This window comes from Bison bison, unplaced genomic scaffold (genome assembly GCF_000754665.1).
Source record: "Bison bison bison isolate TAMUID 2011002044 unplaced genomic scaffold, Bison_UMD1.0 scf7180017864190, whole genome shotgun sequence".
In the NCBI taxonomy this organism is placed as follows: domain Eukaryota; kingdom Metazoa; phylum Chordata; class Mammalia; order Artiodactyla; family Bovidae; genus Bison; species Bison bison.
Window position 1 is genome coordinate 2,157,415 of NW_011494762.1, and position 27,487 is coordinate 2,184,901.

The 27,487-nt window shown below is 40.5% G+C and overlaps 1 protein-coding gene across 6 annotated transcripts in view; it reads left to right on the forward strand.

The window, feature by feature from the left end:
* RAPGEF4 (Rap guanine nucleotide exchange factor (GEF) 4) overlaps positions 1-27,487 on the forward strand; it is a 274,066-nt gene that overhangs the window by 45,025 nt on the left and 201,554 nt on the right. The window contains exon 1 of one of the 6 annotated variants that reach the window (XM_010843835.1): positions 16,613-17,496. The exons of 3 other annotated variants lie outside the window; for them this stretch is intronic. The gene's annotated coding sequence lies outside the window, so the exon portion shown is untranslated. 2 more of the 6 variants (XM_010843830.1, XM_010843834.1) reach the window with 2 other exon arrangements.

The following is a 27,487-nucleotide window of genomic DNA, read 5'->3' on the forward strand; positions in this document are numbered from 1 at the left end:
GGAAGGAATGATGCTAAAGCTGAAACTCCAGTACTTTGGCCACCTCATGCGAAGAGTTGACTCATTGGAAAAGACTCTGATGCTGGGAGGGATTGGGGGCAGGAGGAGAAGGGGACGACAGAGGATGAGATGGCTGGATGGCATCACTGACTCGATGGACGTGAGTCTGGGTGAACTCTGGGAGATGGTGATGAACAGGGAGGCCTGGCGTGCTGCGATTCATGGGGTCGCAAAAAGTCGGACACGACTGAGCAACCGAACTGAACTGAACTGAACTCTGACTTAATGAGGTAATAATAAACATAAGATTAGCTACATGCCTAATGTTTACTGTGAGTTTGTCAATATGCTAAGCAGGCATCATATATATTGTTGTCTCATTTAATCCTCCTAATAACCCTGGCCAGTAGGGATTATTAATCCATTTTATAAGTAAGAAGTCTGAGACTTGAAGAGATTAAGGAACTTGCCCAAGCTAGTACAGTGAAGAGGTAGGAGTTAAGCTAGTCTTCTCTGACTTCACACCTCATGATTTGGGCTGTACTGTTTCTCTCTTACTGTCCTGTGATCAAACAATGTCAGCAACAAACCAACCAACCAGACAGACAAGCCAATAAACAAATAAACCAACCCCCAAAAAAACACCCCAATTTCAACCCTGTTGCATGCAATATATGTAAGAAAAATACTTATATTTACTCAGCAGCGGCCTAAATATGGTGTAGTGTTTCATTCTCACTGACATTTATGAAGAAACTGGAATCTATAACATCAAGTTAAATTCAACAAATACGAAGTGGCTACTGTGCTGGTCATGCTGCTTATAAGACCCTGAGGTGAAAAATCAAGAGATACTTCAGAAAAACCTAGAGATACTTTGTATAAGATATCTGTTTTTATTTTAGCCCTTCCTGTTATTTCCTACATACATATCATTGGAAGGTCTTCCTTCTGTTTTCCTGAGAGATGAGATATGTTTATGTCTCTGTAAAAATCATCATGTGAAAGACCATCCACCTCAGAAATGTCTTCCTCATTTCAACCTCAGCCTACTTTGTAGGGATCTCAAAGTCCTGGTTGGTCCATCATACCAAGATGATCAAATAATCCAACCTCTAAATACACTGGGAAATTAGAGTGAAAGATAATCTACCATTTTCCACCTTTGTTTTGCCTGAAATGTGTTTTCATTCTAAAATGATCAATTTAGAGAAAATGAAGTAATATACCATTATATATCAGCTTTTGATTATTTGATTTACGACCAAAAGGAAGAATCCTGAGGCAGCTTTGTCTAAGGAATCTAATGCATAGTATAAAGCAAGTATTTAAACTTAAGGTCTTTCTGAACATGCTGGCGATGAGTACCATATTTAGTTTTTACTGCATGAAGTGAAGTGAAGTCGTTCAGTCGTGTCTGACTCTTTGCGACCCCGTAGACTGTAGCCCGCCAGGCTCCTCTGTCCATGGGATTCTCCAGGCAATAATACTGGAGTGGGTTACCATTTCCTTCTCCAGGGGATCTTCCCGACCCAGGGATCGAACCTGGGTCTCCCGCATTGGAGGCAGACACTTTAACCTCTGAGCCACCAGGGAAGATATGCCTTTTTTAATTTTATCATAGGGTTGGCTTTGTCTGGAGGTGATTCCGGAAGACTTTATATACACATTTTTAATATAATTTGGAGATACGGGACACCCCAAATACTTTCTCTGCCCTAGGCGTTTTGTTCACACTTGTACAAATTTATCTCAAGTCTAGAAAGGTATGTCACATTTACCAAACACCCAGTCATGGGGGAGAACCAGGGGAAAGAATTGCATGAAACACGCACATATTGGAGAAAACCAAACCCAATTTACTTGTACCTAATGTTGTTCTTTACTGCACTTATTTTTTCTTAAGCACAAATTAACCACAGCTCTTGAATGTGGGCAATCAAGAAGACTGTCTCTTAACCCCTACCCTGATGCCCACACACCAAGCAGAGAAAAGCCCCTTCCTTGTGTAGAGCTCCATGCCCCAACCTCAACTTAGCAGCAACAAACTGAGAATCTCCATTTATACTTTTACTTTTAACGAAAGAAATATACTGAGGATATTATTTGTGATAATTTAGAAAAATGGTTCAGCTTCCTTATAAAGCCAGGTCCTTGATTTACTGACATTTTGGGCTTAAGTAGGAAACTTTATTTACTCATTCATAGAATATTACTGAATATTTAGTAGGGTCACATCATCGTTCAAATGACATCCAGAAAATACGACATATTAAGTCTTATATATACACACACACATATATATTTAAAAGTTTAAAAATACTAACATTAAAGGAGACAATGGATGGACCAAGAAATGATGAATAATGTCATATTTTCATCCTCGTAAGTGCTTAGAACCTACTTTTTGGGGGGTTTTGTTTTATCTGTAACTCAAAGTTTTTGTAAAGTCATACTTCCCCTATTGAAATCATTGAGCATGAGAAGAATTCTGTTCAGATTATCCTTGGGTCCAAATTACTCATTATATGTCTTCCGTTCCATTAAGCCTCTGTGTTTGCTTGCTTTTTGTTTCTGACTCTCTATTCCTATGAGAGCTGGTTCAGAGATTCTGGGAAGGAGAGTATCTTCTTCTGTATCTCTAAAGAGTTTCCTCTAGGGAGGAAAGCTGTTCTCTTAACCGAGCGTGCAAGTCTGGAAGGCAGAGGAGCAAGTGGGCCCTCACCTTGTAGTGCAGATTAGCCTAATCAGCCTGGTTCATGCGTAGTAAGTACCCTGTGTCTACTTGATCTTTTGCATGATCCCTATTCTACCCATTTAATGATGAATCCTTTGGTTTTGGGGTCTTTTGTGCTGTTAGTTTTTGATATTTTTATTGTCCACTTTATCTTCTAGAATTCTGTGCAGTGTTGGAGTGGTCTATTTAGTAATTTCCAAGTCTCAAAGACTGAGTGGGAAATTCATAACCAGTGATTGTCACATCATAGGCACTTAAAGTTTATTAAATAAACAGTTGTAAACACAGATACATATTTTAATCAAAATAGTATTGTTCTTTTATAGGAAAGAAAATACAATGGAAAAACACCAAGTGAGGTAGCCCTCTCCTTCCACCTTAGGGCCTTTCTTGGAGAAACTGCCTTGAGATGTCCTGATGGCTCTAGTGCATCCCCCCATCTTTACAGTAGAGTAGATCCAGAAGCAGGTCCACGGAGCTTATCAGGGTTTCCCCAAGGCCACCATGCTAGGCAGTGGCCCAGCCAAACCTGCTTTGGCATTTCCCCATTGCTTGCCTTAGAATACAAATATATACACAATTTTGTATGTAATTTTAGGCATGAATTTCATGAAGCCCATCCAGTGACAACCATGGAGGGTACATGATCCCCAATTTAAGAAGTCCTGATAACAGATCGTATTTGACAGGAAACATTCTGCCCATCTCTAAACCCTCCCGTATTCTAATTACGCTTGAGGAATTACACGACCATAGAACATGGATAGTTACTGCCACTTCTCAAAATTCCTGTATACAGTTTAATTATTAACAAAGGAACAGTTCCCAAAGAGACATATAAATCTACATACAAATCTACACCAACTTGGCTGAAAACACATGCACATACTCCTGAACTTAAACAGTTAATTTAAAAAGCATCTACTTTACTCAGTAGAAAAGCAGTTTAAAGTCTTGAAAAGTTTGAATTTCCTACTGCTACCTGATCCTCCATTTAAAGATAATTTTTATTGTCTTTTTTCCTATTTTTTTAATATTAAACGTGTCATGATATCATGTAAATACCTACTATGCGCATTTTACTCTGGAGACTAGAAAATTATCCATTGATATATATATATAGAGAGAGAGAGACCTCCTATTATGTGTAAGGTATTCTGATAAGTGATAGGGAAGTGTTCTCAATAAACAGAGGCATGATCTTCTCTTTCAAGGAGAGTATGGTCCATTATGGTAGGTCTTTATTGAGTGCTGTTAAAGCTTCAAGCAAGAGAGAGACAGAGATCATTTGGGGTGAGCTTAAGATCATGAACAAGGTGAGATCTGTACTGGGCTTTTGAAAGCCAGGTAGGATTGGAGAAAGCCAAAAAGAAGGGGAGGGCATTTTAGTCTATTCCGGTTACCTATTGCTACATAACAAACCACCCCAACATAGTCACTTAAAACAATCATACTCTTTTCTTTTGCTCATGAATCTGCAACTTGGATCAAGCATAGTGGGTAGCTGGGCAGGGAGATGGGAGAGAACAGTTTGTTTCTGCTCCATGTAGGATCATCCAGGGCAATTCAGAGGATGGTTGGGGGCTGGAATCAACTGAAGACTGCATGTCTATGAGCTGATGCTGGTTTGTCATCTGGGATGAACTGGCACTTATGACCAGAGCGCCTACACATGGCCTTTCCACATGTCTGCTTGGCTCCCTCTTAGCATGAACGCTGGGTAACAAGAGCTAGTATCCCAAGAGAGCCAGGCAGAAGTGCTTTCAGTTTGATGACCTACCTTAAGTCATCCATTGCCACTTTGGTCATAGTTACAAACGCACCCAGATTCAAGTGGAAGGAATGTAGACTCAGCCTTTGACACATTAAAGTCGCAGTATGGGAAGAGTAAATGGTATGGAGATACTGTGGTGACGGTTTTGTAGAACAGTCTGCACCCAGCTCATGGCAATATATAGGGCTAAAGTTGCAGAGGTGGTTAAGTTAAAGGCATTTGAGGGTTATTTTGGGTGGAAGCAGAGAATTTGTGGATGGGAATGTGGGCAAGAATCTAAGCCAGTCTGGAATCTGGACTTGATCCCTGGGACACTGATGAGTCTTTAGAGTTTTGATGTCAACACAGTGATTATAAATGAGAAAGATCTGACAGAAAAAAAGTACAGGATAGTTTGAGAGGGAGGCTGGAGGTTGTATGTGAACTGGGAATTTACGACAGTGGTCTCACATGCCAGGATAAGCCTTACAAGGGTGACTGAAGACTAGAAAAAGGTGACAGGTATGAGAGGCATGGCCATGGAATATAGGATGGAAAATATAATTAGATAAGAGGAGTAAGGGCAAAGAATAAGATGGGTCATGTCACTCTTTTGAGCTAAGTAAAAATGTAGACTCAACTCTCAAGGACAGGAGGTCACTCTTTGTCTCTATTTATCCCACTTAGCATGATTGCATTGCTGGCTTTTCATGTGTTTGAGATTGTGGCTCTGAATACCCATTTTATAGATGATAATACTGATGCTCAGAAAGTTACACAAGGCTCCCACAGCAGGATCTATTTCCTGGCCAAAACATTGAGACCTTCTCTGTGACCACCAGAGTGATCTCAAAATAGATACACATGAAATGTTTGCAGAAACAGACCTTGCTCTGACACCAACTGGTTGGTTAGCTTATCTCTGATGGCTGCTAGTATTTTTGCCATTAGCTTGTAAATCCTTCTCAGTCAGGGTCAGTGTGGCATCTTTAGATTTAATGCAGTTGGTATAAATGTAAGGCAGAAGCTTTCATGCACACTCCTCAAGGTAGGCTGTATCTTATGGTTGGTCATTGTGCACTGCCGGGACCGTCAGGTGCCCTGGGAGCCTCGGAGCAGGCACAGTCTACCAAGGCCTGAGTGCCGGTGGCCTCGCTCTGTCCTCTCCGGGAAACCTCATCCTAATGACCTGACCTGGAGCAGAGTCTGGGTTAAATCTCTTACACCTGTAGATGGTTTTCAGGTGCCACCTGGGAGTGTGGGTCCTAGCGGGGACGGACACTCAGGCAGTAAGGACAGGCTTCCATCGCTGGTTTGTCCACTGTGTGGGCAAGCTCTGCTCAACGTAGGAGGGAAAATTACTCCTGGGTTTCTGACCTCCTCTCATGCGCTTCCTTCGTCTCCTCCTCCTCACCATGAATCAGCTGTGTGCTTCTCAAGCATGAGATTCAATTACTTTTATTGTTGGGTTTGGCTGTGATTATCTTTAATGGTCAGAAAATTATCCAGTGTCTAAAAAACACAATTTAAACATTCAGCCACAGTGTGTTCCTGTGATTTTGGGCTGGCAGTAAGGATTTCTTCTGAGGAGGTCTTTTAGACATTTGGCATTTAGTACTTGCTCTCCAAACACTGTTTCACAACTGGAAACCTGAAAGGTTTTTTTTTCTAGTTCATTCAATACCAGGCATATTTTAAGCAATTCTAAAATGAGAGTATCAGTTTAATGTCATCTTTGAGGTAGAAAATATTTTACAGCTCAACATTCTTACTTCCTATGTACAGCAATCAAATACATGAATCCTAAGCATGTTCAGACCCTGGTTCTAGCTCTAAATCAGTGGGCATCTATCTATGGGCAACTGACTAAATTCTTTAGCAACTGTCGTCCCATTGGGGAAAAAGGAAAGAATGTTTTAATACACCCTTCAGATTGTCTGATAGAAATCCTGCTGCTGCTAAGTGGCTTCAGTTGTGTCTGACTCTGTGCGACCCCATAGACAGCAGCCCACCAGGCTCCCCTGTCCCTGGGATTCTCCAGGCAAGAACACTGGAGTGGGTTGCCATTTCCTTCTCCAATGCATGAAAGTGAAGCATGAAAGTGAAGTTGCTCAGTCGTGGCCAACTCTTAGCGGCCCCATGGACTGCAGCCTACCAGGCTTCTGTGTCCATGGGATTTTCCAGGCAAGAGTACTGGAGTGAGGTGCCATTGCCTTCTCCGGATAGAAATCCTAAGGCCAATGATATTGGTGAAAGAAGTAATCCAGGAATTATCATTGATCCCAGCGACCTAGGACATTTGCCATAGGAACCACATGGAAGTGATTCCAGGAGAGGCGGGCTTTTGGGTTCTGTGGAAACAGGCAGCCCTAGAGCCTTGTGGACCTGCAGAATTTTTGACTGAGCAGTAGGTATTTCATAATACGGTATGGTTAAATTCATGCCAGGAGGAGTCACTGCCTCCTACACTTTCAGGGAGTCAGGAAGCCTCAGGAGCAACACTTAATGACATGGTCTGACAGCTTGGGAACGTCCCTTCCTGTGTTGTTTTGAATGATGCCAGCCAGTTTCAACTGGGCAGGATTAAAATGCAAACCAAGCCCAGGTTTTTTTGTTTTTTTTTTTTTAATTAATATCTGATGTTTGCCAACCAGGAAAAAATGAGAGCATGCAGCAAACAAATTGCTGAGAGCTATGTTGTCACCTGGACTAAGACATCCTGACACGAGGCGGCTGGGGACAGCAGCTGGCCCCTCTGTGGCTACTGGGGAATGCATTTGGCAGATGGAAAGGAAATGTGAAAATGTTCCTCAAACATGGCCTTTAAAAAAAAGGAGATGTATACCTGTGGCGGATCCATTTCGATATATGGCAAAACTAATACAATATTGTAAAGTTTAAAAATTAAATTTAAAAAATTGAGGTAAAATACACATAACATGAAATTTACCGCTTTAGCCATTTGAAGGTGCAATTCAGTGGCATTAAGTACATTTATAATATTTTGCAACCATCACCACTATGTAGTTCCAGAACTGATTCAACACCTCATAAGGAAAGCATTCCCATTAAGCAGTCACTTCCCATCCCACTCCCTCCAGTCCTGGAACCACTAATCTGCTTTGTGTCTGCAAGCAGACTTTTTAGGAAGGGGGATGGAAGGCCCTGAAGGTGGGAATGAGCAGATGGGGTGGGGGTTCTTTCAAATCTGGGCTTTTTTGTTTTCGCAAACATGTAGCAGCCCCTTCATACCAGCATGAGTATAAATGTGTAACTTATGACTCCTCTTATAAAACTTTTAAACAACTTTGAGGTGTATTTTAAATATCATAAAATCCACCCATTTCAAGTACACAATTCAGTTTGTGTCCAGGGTGGTACAGCTGTCACCGTAGTCCAGTTTTAGAACAGTTTTATCCTTCTGGTAAGAACCCTCATACCTAGTTATAGTTCTTCTCATTCTACCCCCAGCCCCAGGCACCACTGGTCTACTTTCTCTCTCTCAAATTGCCTTTTCTGGATGTTTCTTATCAGGGGTACCAGATACCATGTGGTCTCTGTGTCTGGCTACTTGCCCTGAGAGTGAAGCTTTTGAAATTCATCCAAGGTGTAGTATGTGTCAGGAGTTCTTTTTTCTTGCCAAATAATATTTCATTGACTGGATATACACATCATGTCTATCCACTCCACCTGCACACATTGCATGGGCCCAGCACACTTCCTCTGTGCAGATACTTTAAAATAAGTCTTTTATCTGTACATTCTAGAGGGGCGGATTATCAGATGACCTCTGAGATCCTCACTAGCCAAGATTCTGTCCCCAGATGTCCCAGGGGCAGGTCCAGATTCTTAAATCATTCATTTATTCAGCAAACACTTCTTGAGCCCTCACAGCACACCAAGCCCCCAGCACTCTTGGAATTTCTGCTCTAACTCGAGAGACAAAGCTCTTTCACGTCAGGCACTGCTCCCCTTCTGGTGGGTTGGAGGGGTGGACACGTTCCAATGGGACTGAGGTTCAGTCACAGGTGGTTCCCTCTGTCCCCTCCCCTGACTGTCTTGCTCCTCAGATGCGAGCATTCCATCCTCTTTCCAGCACACTATTTTGTAATTCTTGTTTGTGTGTGTTGCCTGTCTGTGGAATATGGGCAGCTTGAGAACAGCGACGATGTCTTGCTCTGTGCTCTGAGCACAGGGTAGGGCCCGACAGTGAAAGAAAGAAAGTGAAGTCGCTCAGTCGTGTCCAACTCTTTGGGACCCCATGGACTGTAGCCTACCAGGCTCCTCTGTCCATGGAATTTTCCAGGCAAGAGTACTGGAGTGGGTTGCCATATCTTTCTCCAGGGGTTCTTCCTGACCCAGGGATCAAACCCGTGTCTCCCGCATTGCAGGCAGACACTTTACCATCTGCGCCACCAGGGAAGCCATGTTGACAGTGCCTGGTGGTTATTGGATGAATGAATCCCGCTTTGGCCAGGGGTGGGATCAGATAGGAGGAGAGGCCTCAGGTCAGTTCATGGCTGCCTCTCCAGAGAGAAGGCACAAGTCCAGAAGAGAAAATGGAGTCATCTGGAGTTCTCTCTGCTCCTTGGAACACAGGGTTGACACCAACTCCTTCCCACGGTCGTGAGTATTACAATAGTATACCTAGGGTCCCCCTGAGGGCAGACTCTTTAGCGAGACCGTGTGAAAATGGCCTTGTGTGGCAGGTGACTGGATCCAGGTGCCAGAGGCGGTGACTTAGAATGACTTCTCCAGGGCCCTCCCTGCTGTGCCTGGCCACCACCCGCTCCTACTCGTAGCTTCTTCCTTGACGATTGCCCTGGGTCACCCGGCCTGACCGGAAAGCCAGGAGCGGAGAGGACGGGACTCAGCTTGTGTGTTCCTGAGGAGCACTGGGCTGGAAGAGTGAAGACCCAGGAGGCTAAACCAGGAGAGGTGCTCCATGTGGAGAAGAAAACAGGTGGTTCTGTGAGGGCTTTTCTGCTTGCCAGTGCTGGTGGCTGGGGTCTAATCAGAGTCCCATTACAGATACTGGGACAAAGCATTAGAGAGAGAAGTGATGTACTTATGTCTAGTCTCAGAGAAGACTTGAAGCTTTCAAAATAGTCTGTAATTATTATATTGTTCTGTAGGAGCAAATACACAAGTATAATCTACTTTAATAGGATCATGCTTTAGCCTTGTCCATCTCAGGATAGGTCTGGAGATTTTCCTCCCTCTCTGGGCACCATTATTTCCATATTTATCGACTGGGGCCCATTGGTTTGCTCCATCGTACACATGTATGTTTGGTTGGTGGCTAGCATAGCTGTGGAGGCTCTCCTATGGGTCACCATGTTCCCCTAACCCCTAGGAAGAACTCTTAATCCGTGTGGGCTACAGTCTGCTGGTTTCCCTTTCTTAATGGTAGAAAAAATTTGAGATGCTAGTTGGAGAGAAATTACCTTTGGTTTGGGTTGGTTCTAATTTTGCTTAGCATCCTTACCATTTAAACTACATTAGTGCTTGAGGCACCCCAAATGCATTATATCAATACTAAATTCATGCACAGAAATATTTCTCTTTGAGCTTGTTCCAATGAGAATACAGTTATACCTGGTCCTAATCTGGTGAATCAAAAAGCAGAGCGTACATTAGTTTTTTTCCCTTCTTGGCACTTTGCCTTTTAATTCACACAGGATGCCTTCTGTTGGGTTAGTAGTTTCATTTTAGTATAGAAATCAAGTTTAATTAAAGCTTACTTGCCATTTAAAGTAATACTTTGTTTGACTTAGCATTCTTAATTACCCCAAGTAAATTGCCTATAGAGGCTCACCTAATTCATTTGTTTGCTCAAATTATTACTGTCATTTGCATATTTTGAACGACACCACTTTAATGAAACACCAGGGTGGAGTCAGGGCAGATGATACTTTCTGTGGCAAATGCTAAGGAGATGATCTTTCTGCCCTAGTCTGTTTGTTCAGCTGGAAGGTTTTTATTATCCTACTGAATTTTCACAAAAGATCAAACTTTTTAAAAGCTTTTGTGTTGGAAAATCATTAGTAATGAAGTGTCTGGGAGGGGGCAAGTGGCAGTATAATAAATGTGAGTAGCATTCGTGTCTAGCCAGGGACTGCTACTTATGTATCCTCATTTAGCTTCTTACAATGCACATAGGTGTTCATCTCCTTAATCCCAAGATGTATTCTTGCAGATGTGAGGGTACACGTAAAGGAATCATATTTCTAATGTATTTGAGGAACTTACAATAATTTGTCGGAAAGCTTCTCTGCTATTAGTGGAAAAAATGTGATGTTGAATCCAGGCAACAGTTTTATTATTCTGTGATTATTGTAGCCAGAAATCAATGTTAATAAATAACCACCTCTAGGAGAGGTTTTAGAGAACTTGTCTTGATAAATAGTAAGGAATATTTCTTATAGCCTATCCATTATTTTAGATCTTACATACGGATTTTTATGTATGTAAAAGCCATGAGTGCTCTCGTGACTGTTCTTTGGGAGTTTTTCTTTTTTTTTTTTTAGTGGAGAGGAATGAGGGATACCTTTATGATTCTGGACAGGTTTGCAAGGCAATTTGATTAAATCAGTCTCAGATTTATTGATTCTAAGTAATTCCAGAACCTAATCATTGGTTTACCTATTAAACTTTAGAAACTGATTTATAACTCCCACTATAGAGGGGAAAAAAAACAATATGATAGATCATAGTAGTACACATTGCATTAATTTAAATTTCTCCAGGTTTCCTATTGCCTGACCAAAATGTGGAAAACATTCTAACAAGAGACCTTCATTAGTGTGAATTATATACTAAAAGCATCTCTGAGTGATGTGGCCAGAAAGCACATCTCGAATAGGAAACCTTCCCTCTTCTGTACTAATGGATTATTTGTAGAGAAAGTGTATCTGCATCTTATGGAACACTAGTAATGAGAGTAAATGAATAACAGAGTCACTTTTTGGTGTTTGCAGTCCAGGTTGAAGGTCTGTGATAAAGGCAGGAAGATGACTCTCTTCCGCTCCTTGTCAAACCTACATCCTAGTACATACTCTGTTTATGAAGGCATAGCCCCTGGTCCAGCACCAATAGGACCTTTTAGACCCTTTCTCCATCATCGTAAAAAGGATGCTACCCGGGGGCTCAAGAGACCTGCTGTGTTCACTTAGTAACCCTGCAATCTTGAGCAAAAAAGTTATGTCTGTAGACTTCTGTTTCCTTACCTGGAGAGTGGTTGGTTGTCTGTGGATGAATTAAACATTTTCTAAGGTCATTCTGCTTACAGTTCTGTACCTCTTGAGATGATGGGTTGTCTCTGATCTGGATTCGTCTCCATGATCTCCACGCATGCAGGGGTAGGAGTAGGGGAAACCAGTTCCTGGATTGGTTCAGAAGTCAGAAAGCGTGAATTAGGGTGAAGTGGGCTCGCAGGGGCATCAGGACCTTCACTGTCTCAGTGCTGTCGATTCTAATGAGCCTACCTGAGAAGACAGACTGGAACTTTGACCTGACCGGGGTTTTTAATTCATCCCCATCAAGTGCGATGCTGGGAGGGATTTTAGGGGCAAAAACATCTGGAATATGCTCTTGGTGTCTAAAATAAAACTACCTTTGTTTAAAGAACACAAAGGAAGGGTCCTTTTCATCTTACTTGACTTAGGAAACAAATACTCGAGTGTTGATGCATTTTTTGCTTCTGTAAGGAATTTATTTTTTTAATTACAAAGTAAAAATATCAATATTTTTAAAAATTCAAACTATGCCAAAGATATTAAGTAAAAAATTAAAGTCCTTTCTGCTCCCACTATCTAGGGCTCTCTACTACTAATTAACACTTTTATTTGGGTATTTCCAGAAATTTTTCTATGTACATCGCAATGCAGTTATCATATTTGCATATCTTTTTTGCATTGAAAATTATGTTATAGTGTAAATATACTATTATACAAACTGCCTTTTTTTCACTTCAAGTCTTTCATGGATATTCTGCCAGGAGAGTACTTACATAGGTCACAGCAAGTTATTTTCTCATTAGACACAACTGGATTAGTTTATATAATTTTATACACATAATAGATCACATATAAAATTGTAACTCTGTAGACAGTAACAAACTGTAACAAACAGTCTGACCTCCATAACAAACTTCATCTTCCTATTTTAGGAATGCCAGGACTGATCATTCTCTAGGCCTCCCAAGTATTATTTGCCCTGAACCCTTTCATAACCTTGGAGAAGGAAATGGCAACCCACTCCAGTATTCTTGCCTGGAGAATTCTATGGACGAGGAGCCTGGTGGGCTACAGTCCACGAGGTCGCAAACAGTCAGACACAACTGAGTGACTAACATTTTCATAACCTGGACCACCAACCAAAGATAATCTTATTCCTTAAAGTAGCCTCTCTTTTAGCTATTCTGACAAATTAATCTGTACTTGTTGTCAATAAGCTAATATGTAACACTCCCAGATTTTATATTTAGATGTATCTTTTTAAATTTTTAATGCATATATAGTGCTTACTAGGTGTCAGGCACTGTTCTGAATTTAAAATTTAAATTCATTTGATTCTGATAACAACTTTTTGAGATAGGTACTGTTCACCAATTTTAGATTTCTTAACGATTTTTCTATGAGGGCTTCCCTGGTGGCTCAGCAGGTAAAGAATCTGCCTGTAGTGCAGGAGATGCAGGAGACTTGGGTTCTATTCCTGGGTCAGGAAGAACCCTGGGTCGGGAAGATCCCCTGAGGAGGAAATAGCAACCTACTCCAGTATTCTTGCCCGGGAAATCCCGTGGACAGAGGAGCCTGACGGGCTACAAAGGGTCATAATCAATTAGACACGACTAGAAACAATTGTGTTATCTGCAAACAGTGGAAGCCTTCGTTGTCTAAGAATTTTTTTGCCTGATATAGACTTCTAGCTTGACAGTTTTTTCCTGTTGGTGCTTTAAAGTTTTCACTATGTTATCTTCTAGCTTCCATTACTTGTGATGAGAAATTAGTATTGTTTTCTCCTGTTTATGGCATTTTTCCCGGGTTGCTTTCAAGATTTTCTCTTTATCTTTGAATTTAAGCAGTTTGAATATGATGTCCCTTGGCATGATTTTTTACTTTGTTTTGTTCTTTATTTATTCTATTTGAAGTTTACAAGAATTTTTGAATTTGCAAACTTATGCTGTGTTTTAAACCAAATTTTGGAAAAATTGGATTATTTCTCCAAATTTTTTTTTCTTGCCCATTCTTTCCTCTCCAATTTTTCTGGAATTTCAGTTAGAACATGAGGTTTTTTTTCATTTTTAAAGTTTTTTTTCCACTTCAGATTGGATAATTTATATTTTTTTGTCTTCAAGTTCACTGATACTTATTACTTTCCTCTGTTTGTTCGGACTAGCCAGTGAAATTTTTTTCAGATATTGTATCTTTTAGTTATCAAATTTCCAATTGGTTCTTTTGTTTTTTGTAATTTACTTTTCTCTGCTGTGAATTTAAAAATATCCTTTAGCACGGTTATAATAACAGATTTAAACTCTGTTTGCTAATTCTAATATCTTCAACATCTCAGAGTTGTTCTCTATGAATTACCATTTCCTTTGAGGACAAGTTACATTTTTCTGATTCTTTGCATAACTAGTAATTTTGGAATGTACTGTGGATACTATGAGTGGAATGTTATAGAGCTTCTGAATTTGGTTATATACCCATCAAGAATACTAATTTTTTTATTTTAACAGGTAATTAACTTGATGGAACTTGAATTCCAAATTCCAAATATGTCTTCCCTGTGACAGAGAGTAGCAGAATCTGGTTGGTTCTTTTCACCTTAGCTGGACTGCTTGAAATCTGTTCCACATATATCTAGTATTGGCATCAGCTGTAAATTTTATCAGATTTTATATATTGAGTTTGGAGCTTCCTTTTCTCTCTGTATTTCCTCCTTCATTTTGTCAGCTTCTGTCTTCTCTCTGAACTCTATCCTCTGATTCTCCAACCAGTAAGATGGCAAGTTCTACCTGAGATATAGCGACTCTGCAGAACTGACCAACTGGGCCCGCCCTTAGCTGTAAACCAGTTTTTAAAAATGGGTAATTTATGGAGAACTGTTCTTCCAAGTGTCAGCCTCCCATGAGTTTCTGCCTGCTCGTGGTCACTCTCCAGTGCCTTCAAATAGTAGTTGTTTTTAATATTTTATTTGGAGTTTATAATTGTTATAAACTGAGGTGTTACATACATGACCAGAAGCAGAACTCTCATTATCCCACTTTACAGATAAATTTAACACACCCATGCTACAATAAGTTTAAGTATCTTACCTAAGATCATACAGCTGGTAAATGGCAGAGTTGTGAGTTGAACACAGTAATTTGGTTTCAGAGTCTTAGAATTTCTTCCAAGGGAGGTTTTAATGGTATAAATTATTTGAACAGTGGCGAGAAGAATAGCACATATTGTGGGATTCATGGGCCTTGTGGTGTCAATTCCTAACACACTGGACTATGTCAAGGCTTCATTAGTGGATGCTTCATATGTCTTTGGGACTTTACATTATTTTATGTATGAACATACATACAAGTTGCATGAAAGGATCATGTTGCTCTTGGTTAACTGCAAAGTAGATCTTCAGGTTATGAAAAAGCCCATATTTTCATGGTTCTGTGTTGTTGGGCTCCTTGGCCATCTTATTTAGAAACTGATGAAGTTTATAGTTGTTTTGTGATGAAAATAAAGATAACTTTTGAAAGAAAGTAATATCAACAGTAATATAATGAAAATCTAGGAATTATTTAGGAAGAATCCCATAAACACAGTCATGGAATAGCTGATTTTAAAAAACGTAAGTCTAATTTAGCTCATGTGAGCCACAGACCTTGGAAGCCTAAGAATACCAAGCTTGAGCAATACTTATTTTGGAGTTTCTTCTTAATTGTTTCTCCTTTTCTCCTGTAGCCTGTCAGTTTCAGTTAACATTCATCCAATGTTTAATTTCATCTTATTGTTTTTACTCTTGATTTTATCTTCACTTTGCATGTTTGAGTCTGACTTGCTTCATATTGATTTTGTCGTAGTTTATAAGCTGATATGGAACTAATAAGATCTTATTCATGTATGTTACTTTCAAACTAAAAGAAAAGGTCCATATGTTTGCTTTTGGAATTCTCTCAGCATCCCGTACTGGTGCTCGGATACCATGCTCAGAGCTGACTGGCCAGTAAAGAGCAGGGGTTCAATACTTGATTGATTCATGGTTCTGAATCCCAGCCAGTCAGTTCTGGGAAGGTGGGCTTATCTTCCGAGTGAAGTAAAACTGAGTCCTTGAAGGCTGTGATAAAGATTTTGGCTTTCATCCTAAGAATAACGGGAAGCTATGCAGAGTTTTAAATGACTGAGTGACAAGCCCAAATTTAAAATTTTAAATAATTACCCTGGATGTTTGTGGAGAAGTTCAATATAAACCAGTTCTAGAGTGTAGAAATTCATATAAATGTGAAAATTTTAACCAAGAGATACAATCTAGAATTGATACTCTGGATAGTCTTCAAGGAACCCTCCTGAGTGTGCTGTCTTGACTGCAACTCTGAAAAGAGCTGGGAAGCAGAAAGTTTGAGATTAAAAAAATTTTTGAAGGGGTTGGAGGGGACAAAAGGGCCCAGAATATGAGTATTTTGTGTTTCTGACAACAGACATAGTTTTAATAATGAAAAATTGAAGCAATGCAATTACCAAGGAACCTGAGAATTTAATATTCTAAATCTATGAAAAGTGGCAAGTCTATATGGTATGTCTGTGTCATAGTTTATTAATTTTCAAAAGCAAAATTAAAGATGCAGTATACATGTTTAAAATTATTAAAACAATGTTTTAACAAAATACCCCAAAATAAAGATGAAACTTACTATAGTTACCCACAAATGCTGCTGCCTAACAGCTGTTGAAGAAGTTTTGTTGCTTCAAATGTGAAAACAAGCCTGGTAGTATTCCAGTAGTTGTTGGAAACCTGAGTTAAAAGCACTGAGGTGCTGCTGAGATGTCAGCATTTTCAAGAGATCAAAAACCTTCCTATGAAAATTTATTGATATGTTTCCTCTTCCCAAACATTTGTGGAGCTGGAGAAAATTTAAATGTATCTTACAGGAACTGACAACTCGTGAATTACATAGAGCATTGTGCTCCTGCTTCAGCTAGTTTGTTGATAGAAAGTTATAACAAGGTTAATAATTTGTTTGATTTTTTTCCCTTCCATTTTTTATAGGACTTCATGCTTCTTGTGTTCAACTTGCTAAATCATAGCACTCATATTCCACATTAAATTGAACGTTGAAGCATGTATAAAATAAACATTAGTGGGGAAAGGAAGAGATTTCTCAGGGGCAAAAAAAGGCACCGAAAGGTGTGCTGCACCCTGGGCAGTAAGTGGGGGATCAAGTTACTCTGTTGTTGTAAATAGTGTCGATTCTGTATTCTAGACTGAAAAAAAAACCCAGCAAATGACAGCTTTCTCTAGTAAGTCCTGAGGCCATCGGCCCCGTTTTAGAGAATAAGTCATAAGTAAGCCTCTGAACTAAGACAGTCTCGCTGGTCCTCTCCTTTTGCAATTGTCTTCCAGTCTCAATGGGATACTGAAGAGAAGGCTCCATAGAATAAACAGTGGAATCCTTGTCCGGGAATGACTGCCTGGCAGTTGTTTCATGGAAAACAGGGAGGGGTGGGGGACAACAACCCTTTTCTGTTCACTGGCTCTTTAATTTAGATTACCAATGATAAAGCCCGGGCTACGGCTCAAGAAAGGTAGGATGCAGACGCAGGAACATTAGTGCTAATATGCTGCAGAAAGACGAGATAAATCAGCCCAGCTCTCATACATCACTGAGGGAGAAGCTGATTGCAACTTGACCATGTGCCTGAGTAGTCCCCTCAGTGAGAAGAGCAGAGCATGGATTAAAAAAATCTAGAATGTACCTTTAGGGGCTCCTGCTGAGCTGGACCTGGGAGGAGAGTCTGTTGTAAGTTTCAGCTTGTTTTATCCACGTATTTGCCAGTGTGTTCCCAGGCAGGGAGCTTGTTTCTCTTTCTCTGTTTTCATGGAAGCCTCAAGCATGTTTATTTACAGTCCTAGACTTCATTTTGTATAAATGGAATACCAACCTAATAAAGTTCTTAACAGAGAACAGTTAAGCCCAGGGTTTATCCAGAAGAGAAATGTGAAAAAGTGATGTGATCATTACTGTCTATAGCAAGCCTGTGGGTGAGTTTTTGGGGTTTTGGTTTTGGTTTTGTGGGGAGGTGAGGGCTAGAGGGATAGATTTTAAACTGAAAACTCAGTTCTTTTGCCATTCATTTGAAAAGACGGATTGGTAACCCAGCTTTTTACTCCTCCTGTGGTCTTTTGTTTTGAATAACTGTTTGAATATGTAAACCAGACTGCTTGAAACGCATTATATTTTTATGACTGGGATGTTTGTATTGTTTCATATCTGTTATTAGACAAAATAATCATAAAGGGTGTTTTCTATGGACCTTTTTATATTCCAAAATTAAGTACAGATGGTAATTTCCAGCAGTTTTAAAAATTTGTCAATTATTTAATTTAGCATCACTTAAGCATCTGCACAGGGAGAAAGCTGAGATAGTACAGAAACTGAATAAGCATTGATTGCTCGTCTGAATTGCATCTTTAAAGTTTTTGCTTCAAATCTCTGATTTCACAGTTTATTTTTACCAAATTAGATTATCATATTTCATTATCAAGACTGTGAATGGGTGGAACTCTCTCAGATAGCCTACATTTCCCGTTAGAACAGCGCGGAAGGCACTCACTGATTGTTACTCAGAGGGAAATTCTCATGCCGGCTTCACCGAGGAGATTGCTTAAATAATGCATGGGCAAGAGCGAGGCAAGATGGAATTTATGGCCCAGACACTGAGTTCAGGCTTTTGTTCAGAGGAGAGACCACATAAGTGTGAGCTTATAGCATCCACCAAAGCTCCAGGGAAAGGGCGTAACTGAGTGAACTTAGTGGCCACATGGTGCTGTCCACGTTATTTTCAAAACAAGCCTTGAAACAGTCCATTCAAGCCTCCGGTGTGGTTTGAAGGAGGGAGGAAGGGGAAACTGGAAACGTCCGTTGCAAACAGAATCCCCTGCCTGAAAATTCTATGGGACAGACCCAGTGCATGTCATGCAGGGAATGGGGTGGCCCTGGGACTGAGGGGCCGTTGGAGTGATGGGAGACAACATGGCAGTCTTGTTAGGAAAGAATAAACCTTGACCAAACTGCAGCATTCTGTATGCTGTATCTTCCATCTTGTCCTAATTAGAGGAATATGTCTGCTGAATCCTAATCTCTTTAATTGTTGATAGAGCAGGCACGCGATTTGCTATAAATACACACGAGCATTCATTTCTGAAATAATGGCCGTTGCCAAATATATTAGACCAACAGGAGTCCTGGACTGGGGCAGGCTGTGCTGAATAGTTGAGTTTTGGAGGTAATGGACCAGTTGAGAATCATTGCACAGCTGGGCCAGCAGCTGCACCCAGTGCTCTGTCGAGTTCGGCCTCCAATTTCCTTGAACTTGTCCTTGTTTGCCAAAATGTGGAACGTAGCAAGAACTTGTTTCAAAGGAGCCCACCGCAAGTGAAAAAGACCCTTTCCAAGGGGTCTGTGTCGAGGTGTGTAGTCCACAGCAGCAGTGGTCAAATGAGGAATTGGTGAGGCAATGGGAAGTTTGAATAATCATAAAAATAAAAACCAAAGATAAAATTGTAGAGTGAGGTAAGCTGGCAGAAGCCCAGTGCACTTTAAAAGGCTGCAATGGGTCGTCACTGTCCTAACTAAATGATATATGGAAAAATCCCATAATAATATCCAGCAATAGTTATCTTGTTGTTAGGGAAAAATAAATAGGTCTGTGGCTGGAAGGCAGCCCAGTAATCTCCACGTCTTTTTTTTTCCCAACAGTGTATTGTTCTGATATTTTTTGGGACTGGGTTAGGAGGAAGTGCCAGAGCCCTTTATATTAAGAAGCATCCTGCGACAAGCCAGAAAGAGACTAGCAAACTCCTTCCATTCCTTGGTCCTGGCTTGAGCGAGCATTTATTTAGCATGTGCTGTATATCCAGCATGTACTAGACGCATACTCTGACCAATTAGATTATAAATTCTTTGAGAGCAGGCTCTGATTTCTACTTGTCTGGTGTAAATCCCATCTCTTGCCAGTCATTGCCCTTGATGCGATAATAATTGTACATATGTCTAATTCTTTGACTTTAAAGAGAGTAAATATCAAATCTCCGTTCTGTGAATGCTTTATTTTTCTGTTACGACACAGACAACTCTTCCCTCTTCAAATTTAAGGGCCAGTGACTGGAACACTTACAAGTTGGGTGATTTGGGACAAGCTGCTTAACCTTTGGGCAAGTCAGCTTCCTCATTTATGACATGAGGAAAGTCACATTTATCATGCAGGACTGTGAGAATTAAGAGGTGTGCCTAAATGCATAGGAGATGCTTTCCCGCCCTCACAGGATATTTTAAGCAGGATAATGGACCATATGGACTGAGTGTGTGGCGGGGCATGGGGATGGGTGTGGAGAGGGGAGGAGGGTGCAGGAAAGCTGGCTGGGAGAGTGTAAAAGAACCTTCGATGGCCTGTGACAGGATAGTGCCAGTGGGAAGTCAGAGAAAAAGATGGACCTAAAATAGATTTTAAAGGGAAAATTGACAGAATGTGGCAGCTGATTATATTAAAGTAGGGTAAAGAGAAAGAAGGAAGATTATAAAGAAGAAATAGTCATGGTGCTGAAGGGGAAAAGATTATGGGTTTGTGATAATGGCAAGGTATCATGTGTGTGTGTTCTCCAAAACTCAAAAAGCTAAAACAGTGTAGTCCTTCAGGGACTTAAAAACTAAGAAAACAGAAGCGAGAAGAGGAAATTGGAGTGCCTAGTTAACTTATGTAAATGGAAGTGAAAAAAAATCAATAATAAACCAATAATACTGAACTATTGCTGATAATAGAGTGAGAATTCAAAGGAATTGCTTAAAATGGCAAATCTCTGTTTGGAGTTTTTCCCAGACAAGACCCACAATCATCAAATAATAAGGCTCTTCTGCAATCTTGGAACTTATTTAAGTTTTCCTGAGTCAAAAAAAAAAAAAAAAATGCCACTGAGGGGATTCAAATAGTGTCAGGGTTGGGAAGAAAAAGAGCATGAGGAATGGAAATTCTCAAAATAGCTTGGTTTTAAAGAGGAGATGGGAGCCAAAAGATGGCTGGTTGATCTTTCAGAATTTAACCATTCATTGTGACTTTTCAGAAAGTTTGGCAACTGTTTTTCCTGAAATAACTTATTGTGATTTTTCAGGAAATTCAAGCAGGAATTGAGACTATGCCAAACCCCAGCAAATAGGTTGTAGTCCAAAAGTTCCTTTTCAAATCCTTCATCAGAACAGTACTGTAAACATCTTTGGGCTACTTTTCAAAAGTCGACCCAACTCATCCTGCTGTAGAAATCGTGTACCTTTGTAATATTAATAGCAGAAAGACTTATGTTAATAATTAAAATATAACCAATAGTCTAAGAATGGAAAATGTGTAGAATGCAAGTACTTGGGAAAATGCAGTTTGATTATAAGAAGGTATGGGCTGTGACTATTTTTAAATGTATCCATTTTCACTGACTGTAAGAGACTTTGACTTCTTTAGTTTTGAAATGTAAGGATTTCCTTGTCTTCGTTGCAGACATATCATGAATTTCATCTTTAGTGATATCTGCTATGGCCAGGATTATTTTCACCAATTGAAAATGGAAAGTGAATGAGGATGAGAGATAAAGGAGAAAGAAAGAAACCTATGGTAGCTAGGGCAAAAGTTTATAAACAAAGAGGAACAGCAGGTTTAAAGAATGAATGAGAAAGATATTACATGCAGGGAACTTTTTTTCTTTTTAAATTAGCTTTTATTGGCATATAGTTGCTGTACAGTGTTGTGTTCTCTATTAAAGGAGTTTTGAACATTGAAAAGAGGAATATGTGCAGCCCTCCAGGTTCCTTATCTGCAGATTTGGAAGGCTGACTCTACTTCACCATTTTATATAAGGTATTTAAAGCATCTGCACATTTTGGAATCTGCAGAAAGTTGGGAGTGTCCTGGAACCAATCCCCCATGGATACTAAGGGATGAGAGTATATAAGGATGTGCTTGTTGCTCTTGGTAAGAACTAAAGGCCAATACTGGGCCTAATAGCTTCTTGGATCAGCTGCTGGGGGGTGCTTTAAGACTCAAAGTTTCTTGAGTGGTGATACTGCTCATGTGACTGGTAGACCTGAGAAATCTCCTAGGAACCTTTGGTCCCCTTGACTTTTCCCCTTTCAGCCCCCTCTTGTCTCCACTTCCTTCCCTATTAATTGTGGACACCATGGCCTGTTATTTCAACACCTTCTTACCAGTATTTTCAGTTTTCCTGTTCATCCAGTCAATAAAGGTCTATTGAGCAATTCCTATTTGTCAGGCATTATAGTATTGGATACTTAGACATGAACCTTTCTAGTACTGGGAAGTTAAAATCTTAACACTTACACGGCGGGATACCAATGCTTAATCCAGTTGAGTGCTTTCTCCTGCTTCCAACCATACTGCTAAGCACTTTCAGAGAAAAACCACTGTCCAGATGGTTGCTATGGTAAAGTTTTGACCTCCAGTCTCAACTGGACCCCTCAGTATAGCTCAGTGATTCTTCAAGTGAAGTGAAGTCCCTCAGTCGTGTCCATCTCTTTGCGACCCCATGGACTGGGGCCTACAAGGCTTCTCTGTCCATGGAATTTTCCAGGCAAGAGTACTGGAGTTGGTTGCCATTTCCTTCTCCAGGGGATCTTCCCCACCCAGGGATCAAACCCGGGTCTCCCGCATTGCAGGCAGATGCTTTATCGTCTGAGCCACCAGGGAAGCCCCCAAAGTGATTCTTAGGTTTCCCTAAGACACTCCTGCCATTCTCCCCAACACTCATGTGAAAACTTCTCTACTTTCTCCCAATCTTTGACCAAACCACTTCCTTACCTCGCATTCAGCAGACAGTCTCACCTCTTACTATGCAAGATCTAAATTTCCTACCACCAAATCTTATTACCTACATAACCTGGAGTAAGGCCAGTTGCTTTGAGGACAGTTCAACATGGTGAAAGTGTAGCATGACCCAGAAAGCCTTGGAAGACAATGAAGGTCTTTACTGAAAGGTTCTTAAGGAGTTAACCAAGATGAAGAGGAGAACTAATCTCAGAACACATAGCTGGATTTTCTAACAATTGTTTTTACCACTCTTTCCCCCCAGAGTCGGCCCCTCACGGCAGCTGTCAGTTTTTTCTCTTCCTCTGTTCTCCCCAGCTTCACACAAATTCACCCCATCCTCTTACTCCTCTCTTCTCTCATCCCTTCATAGGTGGAGCAGCTAGTCTCTGTGGTGTGGGTCATCTTCCTCCCACCTCTCACCACAGTCAGCACAAATCAGAGAGTTCAGCAGACCAGTTATCCTTTTATCCTTATGCATTCTAATATATATTAATTAAAACTGCCCATTTGTATTCATACATCCTACCTTTCCTCCAGTTAGAAGAGGTTTTCCTCTTCTCTTCCCTCCACATGTGTACAATTTCCTCTATTTCCTATATATCTTCCAGATTTTCATGTCTAGGGGGTCCTTCTTATCAGAGTGTAGAGGGCCAGTCCCATCTTAAAAAAAAAAAAAAAAGGGACAAAACCTTTATCTTTGCCACATACTCTTTTATCTCTTCTCATCCTTTTCTCCCCCTTTATAGCCAAATGTCTTAAAAAGATTGTCTACATTTTTTGGGTCCGTTTCTTCCCTTTCTTAACACTCCCAAACCCACTGTGATTTAAATTCTACTCCAGCCACTTCATGGAAATCCCTCTAGGTAAAGCCATCCAGAGCCTACTTGTTCTGAATGTGCTGTCCTGTTTCTTGGTCTCTGTGGTCTTATCTTTCTTTATGTGCTATTAAAATATAGGTGATGTTTGGGATCACTGTTTGTTTCTGACTTTGGAAGGAATAGCGAGGGGTTTCTATCCATTCATGAGCCTTCTGTTAGTGTTTGCATGCTCTCGCATGCCTTCATTCTTGGGTTATACTAACCCTCAACTCAGGATGCAAGATGGAGATTTGATGCCCCCTCACTCATCTGGGATTTGACCCCATAATGGAGTGGTCAGGGGCTGGGCCTCTTTCTTTCCCTGACCCATACCAATAATTTGCTGAATTGTTCTTCTCTCCCCAAACACCTCCCTCAGACATGCCTTGCCACCACCATCAATTCTGTTGTATTGATCTCCTTTGGGGATGAAACACTAACTCTGAAATCATACATTCTTCCCTACTTTACTGTTTATAGTGTAAACCTCATAGAATTTGTCCTTCAAATTAAACCAAAGTTTGGGAACTCAAAAGCCTTTTCTGTCCCCAAAATGGTTAGTAAAACAAAAACTGCTTTGACTTTCTGTGCTTTGGATTTAAAAATTTTTTTATTTAGACTCAGTTGGCTTTTTTGTTTCCCTCAGGTCTTCCTGTGTCCTTGGGGAAACACTGACTGATTCTGAGGCAGTTCAGCAAGGGAAGGGGGCAGAATGTCACAGCAGCAATAAGATACACACTCTTTAATATTTTAACCTACAACTAGAGTAAAAGTAAAACAAGTTGATTTTACTTGTAGCCCGAGGAATCACCAAGAGAAAAGACTCTTGAACCTAAACACAGAGATCCAAGAACATACCCCTTTGCTTCATCTCAACAGATTGCTCACCACCCACATGTACGTATATTACTTTAAAACCAGAAATGATTGGAAAATTCTGACTTTTCAGCACTTTGTGAGTAAAATGGATTTATGGCTGAGAATATAGCTATGTGTTGGGTCTTTATAATAAATTGTGGTGAGACAGGGAACTCAATCCATTGTCCTTTTCTGGTTTTGTCTTGATTAAATCGGCACAGACTAATGTCCCTCCCTGCCAATCTATAAAGGTAAAGGGGGTAACGTTTAAGAAATTGTATTGAACCTTTTAAGCTCTGACTACATTGGGGAAAGGTTTATGTGACATGGAATAACTTGGCTCAGAAAATTTTTTACATTTTTATTAAATATCTTGAAAGCCATTTTTGGCTTGAAGAATCTAGAATATATTTGAACTTCATAAGAAGGAAGATAGTGGAATATGTTTCATAAATTTGTATCATGTCATACCTAAGTTAATCCAAATTTTAAGTGGCAGTCAGTGACAGAGAAACCGGGGTGGGTGTGTCGTGCTTCAGTGGCCGGGCTCTTGTCCTGCAGCTTTGCAATTGCCTTGTGAACACATGAACAGATTATTGGACCACCTAACAAAACAAGCATCCCAGGAATCAATCCCTGAAATAATAAAAGCATAAATTAAATATTCTTTGATCAATATTACTCACAAAACTCATATCCTTAATGATAACACTTAACTGAAAGAAAGACCTGTGCTTCAAGGTTCATTTGCAATCTACAGAAAACTCTACATTTCTTTTGACATCCCAGTGCTTCTGGAAAATACGAATCTTGTATTTCATTTCGCAAAATTAGAGCAGACTGCCTAATAATATATGCCTACAGAGGGGAAGGAACCTTTGGGTGGGAGTAGGAGTCATGTGTATAAATCTCCCCTATTAACTGTGCTCCTACTTTCTTTAAAGGTGTGCCACTTATGCAGAGATCCAAACCATGGAGGCAGCTATTAATTTGAAGCTGACCCTTCCTGTTAATTCTGAGGACTAAGTTTATAGTTCCAGTTTCATCTTGACTAAGCGGGGTTCTATAGTTTTCCTGTTCCAGAAGGGGAACATAGGAAGAGCTTTGAACTCTTAAAAGCAAAAAATATAAATTTTAAAAATCAATGGTGGTCAAAACTGTGAGTGTCTGTTGAGCCACATTTGGAGCCCTGCAGAAGGAAAGATTTTCCCAGAAGACTAGTGTCAGGACAAATCTATCAGCAGCCTCAGCTCTCTTTGCAGCCAAGTGGTGTGTTGAGCTACAAAGACAGGCAACTCTTCTCCAGTACTTACTGTTTCCAGCTAAATTTAGCAGGGTTGCAAAATGAGTCCTGTGGTCTTCAGACCATCCTATGAATGGGAGTTCTGCCAAAGAATTGAGCAATGCTATAATCATTCACAGGGCTTCCCTGGTGGCTCAGTGATAAAGAACCTGCCTACTGATGCAGGAGATAAGAGATATAAGAAACATGATTTTGAGCCCTGGATGGGGAAGATCCTCTGGAGAGGGAAATGGTAGCCCACTCCAGTATGCTTGCATGGGAAATCCCATGGACAGAGGAGCCTGGCAAAAGACCATGAGATCTTTTGGACCATGGGGTCACAAAGACATGACTTAATGACTAAACAACAACAATAAATTATTGTTGTGAATTATTATTATTATTGTGAATAAATTATTCACACGTGTCATTCTGTCTTTAGACCTGTGTTCATCCACAGGAGTTTTTGATATGTTCAGAAATTGGATGGTAGCTGATTGGAGAAGCATTTCTCCAAATCCATACAACAGTTGAGAGCTGGTCCTAAGTTTGAATAAGACAGCGGCCACATTATCAACCACAGTTCATGGCATAAAGCAAAGATCTTTAATTTTCGAGCATAACAAGCACAGCATTCCTCAGCTAATTAGCATTAGCCAACTAACTTCTTTCAGGTGTGAGGAGAGGCTATGGCATCTTTGTTCTTTGAGATATTCCTCAGTCTTGGAGGGACTGGCCTTGGTTACCCCGTGTCTCTGTAAGCTACTCCTTTGCTTGTTTCCATTCATCCATTAACTCCTGTTTGGCTTATCCTAGGCATAACTTTTGGAGAAGGCAATGGCACCCCACTCCAGGACTCTTGCATGGAAAATCCCATGGACGCAGGAGCCTGGTAGGCTGCAGTCCATGGGATCGCTAAGAATCAGACACAACTGAGCAACTTCACTTTCACTTTTCACTTTCATGCATTGGAGAAGGAAATGGCAACCCACTCCAGTGTTCTTGCCTGGAGAATCCCAGGGACGGGGGAGCCTGGTGGGCTGCCGTCTATGGGGTCGCACAGAGTCGGACACGACTGAAGCGACTTAGCAGCAGCAGCAGCAGGCATATCTTTAGAGCAGTGGGTGAGACAGATTTGTGATGATGGTGAACTGTCCACCTGGAAAAGCCTCTTCAAAAGGCACTTTTACTAACAAATAACTCTATATCACCACTTTATATTGTCCTTAGCTTTTGTGGACAAGGAAATTTTTCTTCATCTGAGTCACATAGCATAGAGGGAACCAGGAGGTTTAACCTTTGTTTAAAAAAAATCCCAGAAATGTTTCTTCAACTTGAGGCTACACAAGGACACTTAAGTGACACAGCCCAGGTCTCATTCTTGTTTCTCCTTCTTTAATATGAACAACAATTGAAGGAGCCTACATGGAGAAGAGCTTCTCTCCAGAGACTGTTTTCTAAAAGCTGAGCTATATTCTTTTGATGCAACTGAATATCGTGACTCCTGAGTTTTTGCACACTTAAAGAAAGGCTTGACTTCCTGGTCAAGTGTTTGCTAGAAGATGAACAGTACCACAAGGAAAACCCCCTAATCAAGGGCCTGGCATCTTGTACGTGCTTAATTAGCTGCTTGCACGTCAGAATCTGAAGCCAATCAGAGTCTCTATCAGAAGCCAAAGGTTAGGTTGAAAAACAGAACCGGGTTTCCTCCCCTCTAAGCAAGCCTCTAGAACAATTCATTTCCTTTTCGGTAAAGTATGAATGCTAATTCTCACCTCATGATGTTTTTAGAAGCCTAAATAAGATAACGCAGGAAAGTTCTTCAGAAACAGTCACATTCTCTTCACATAGAAAGTTTATCATGAAAAATAAGATGAGCTGGAGGCCTCGATAAATTCTTCTATATTGTGTTCTTGTTGAAAAGTGATG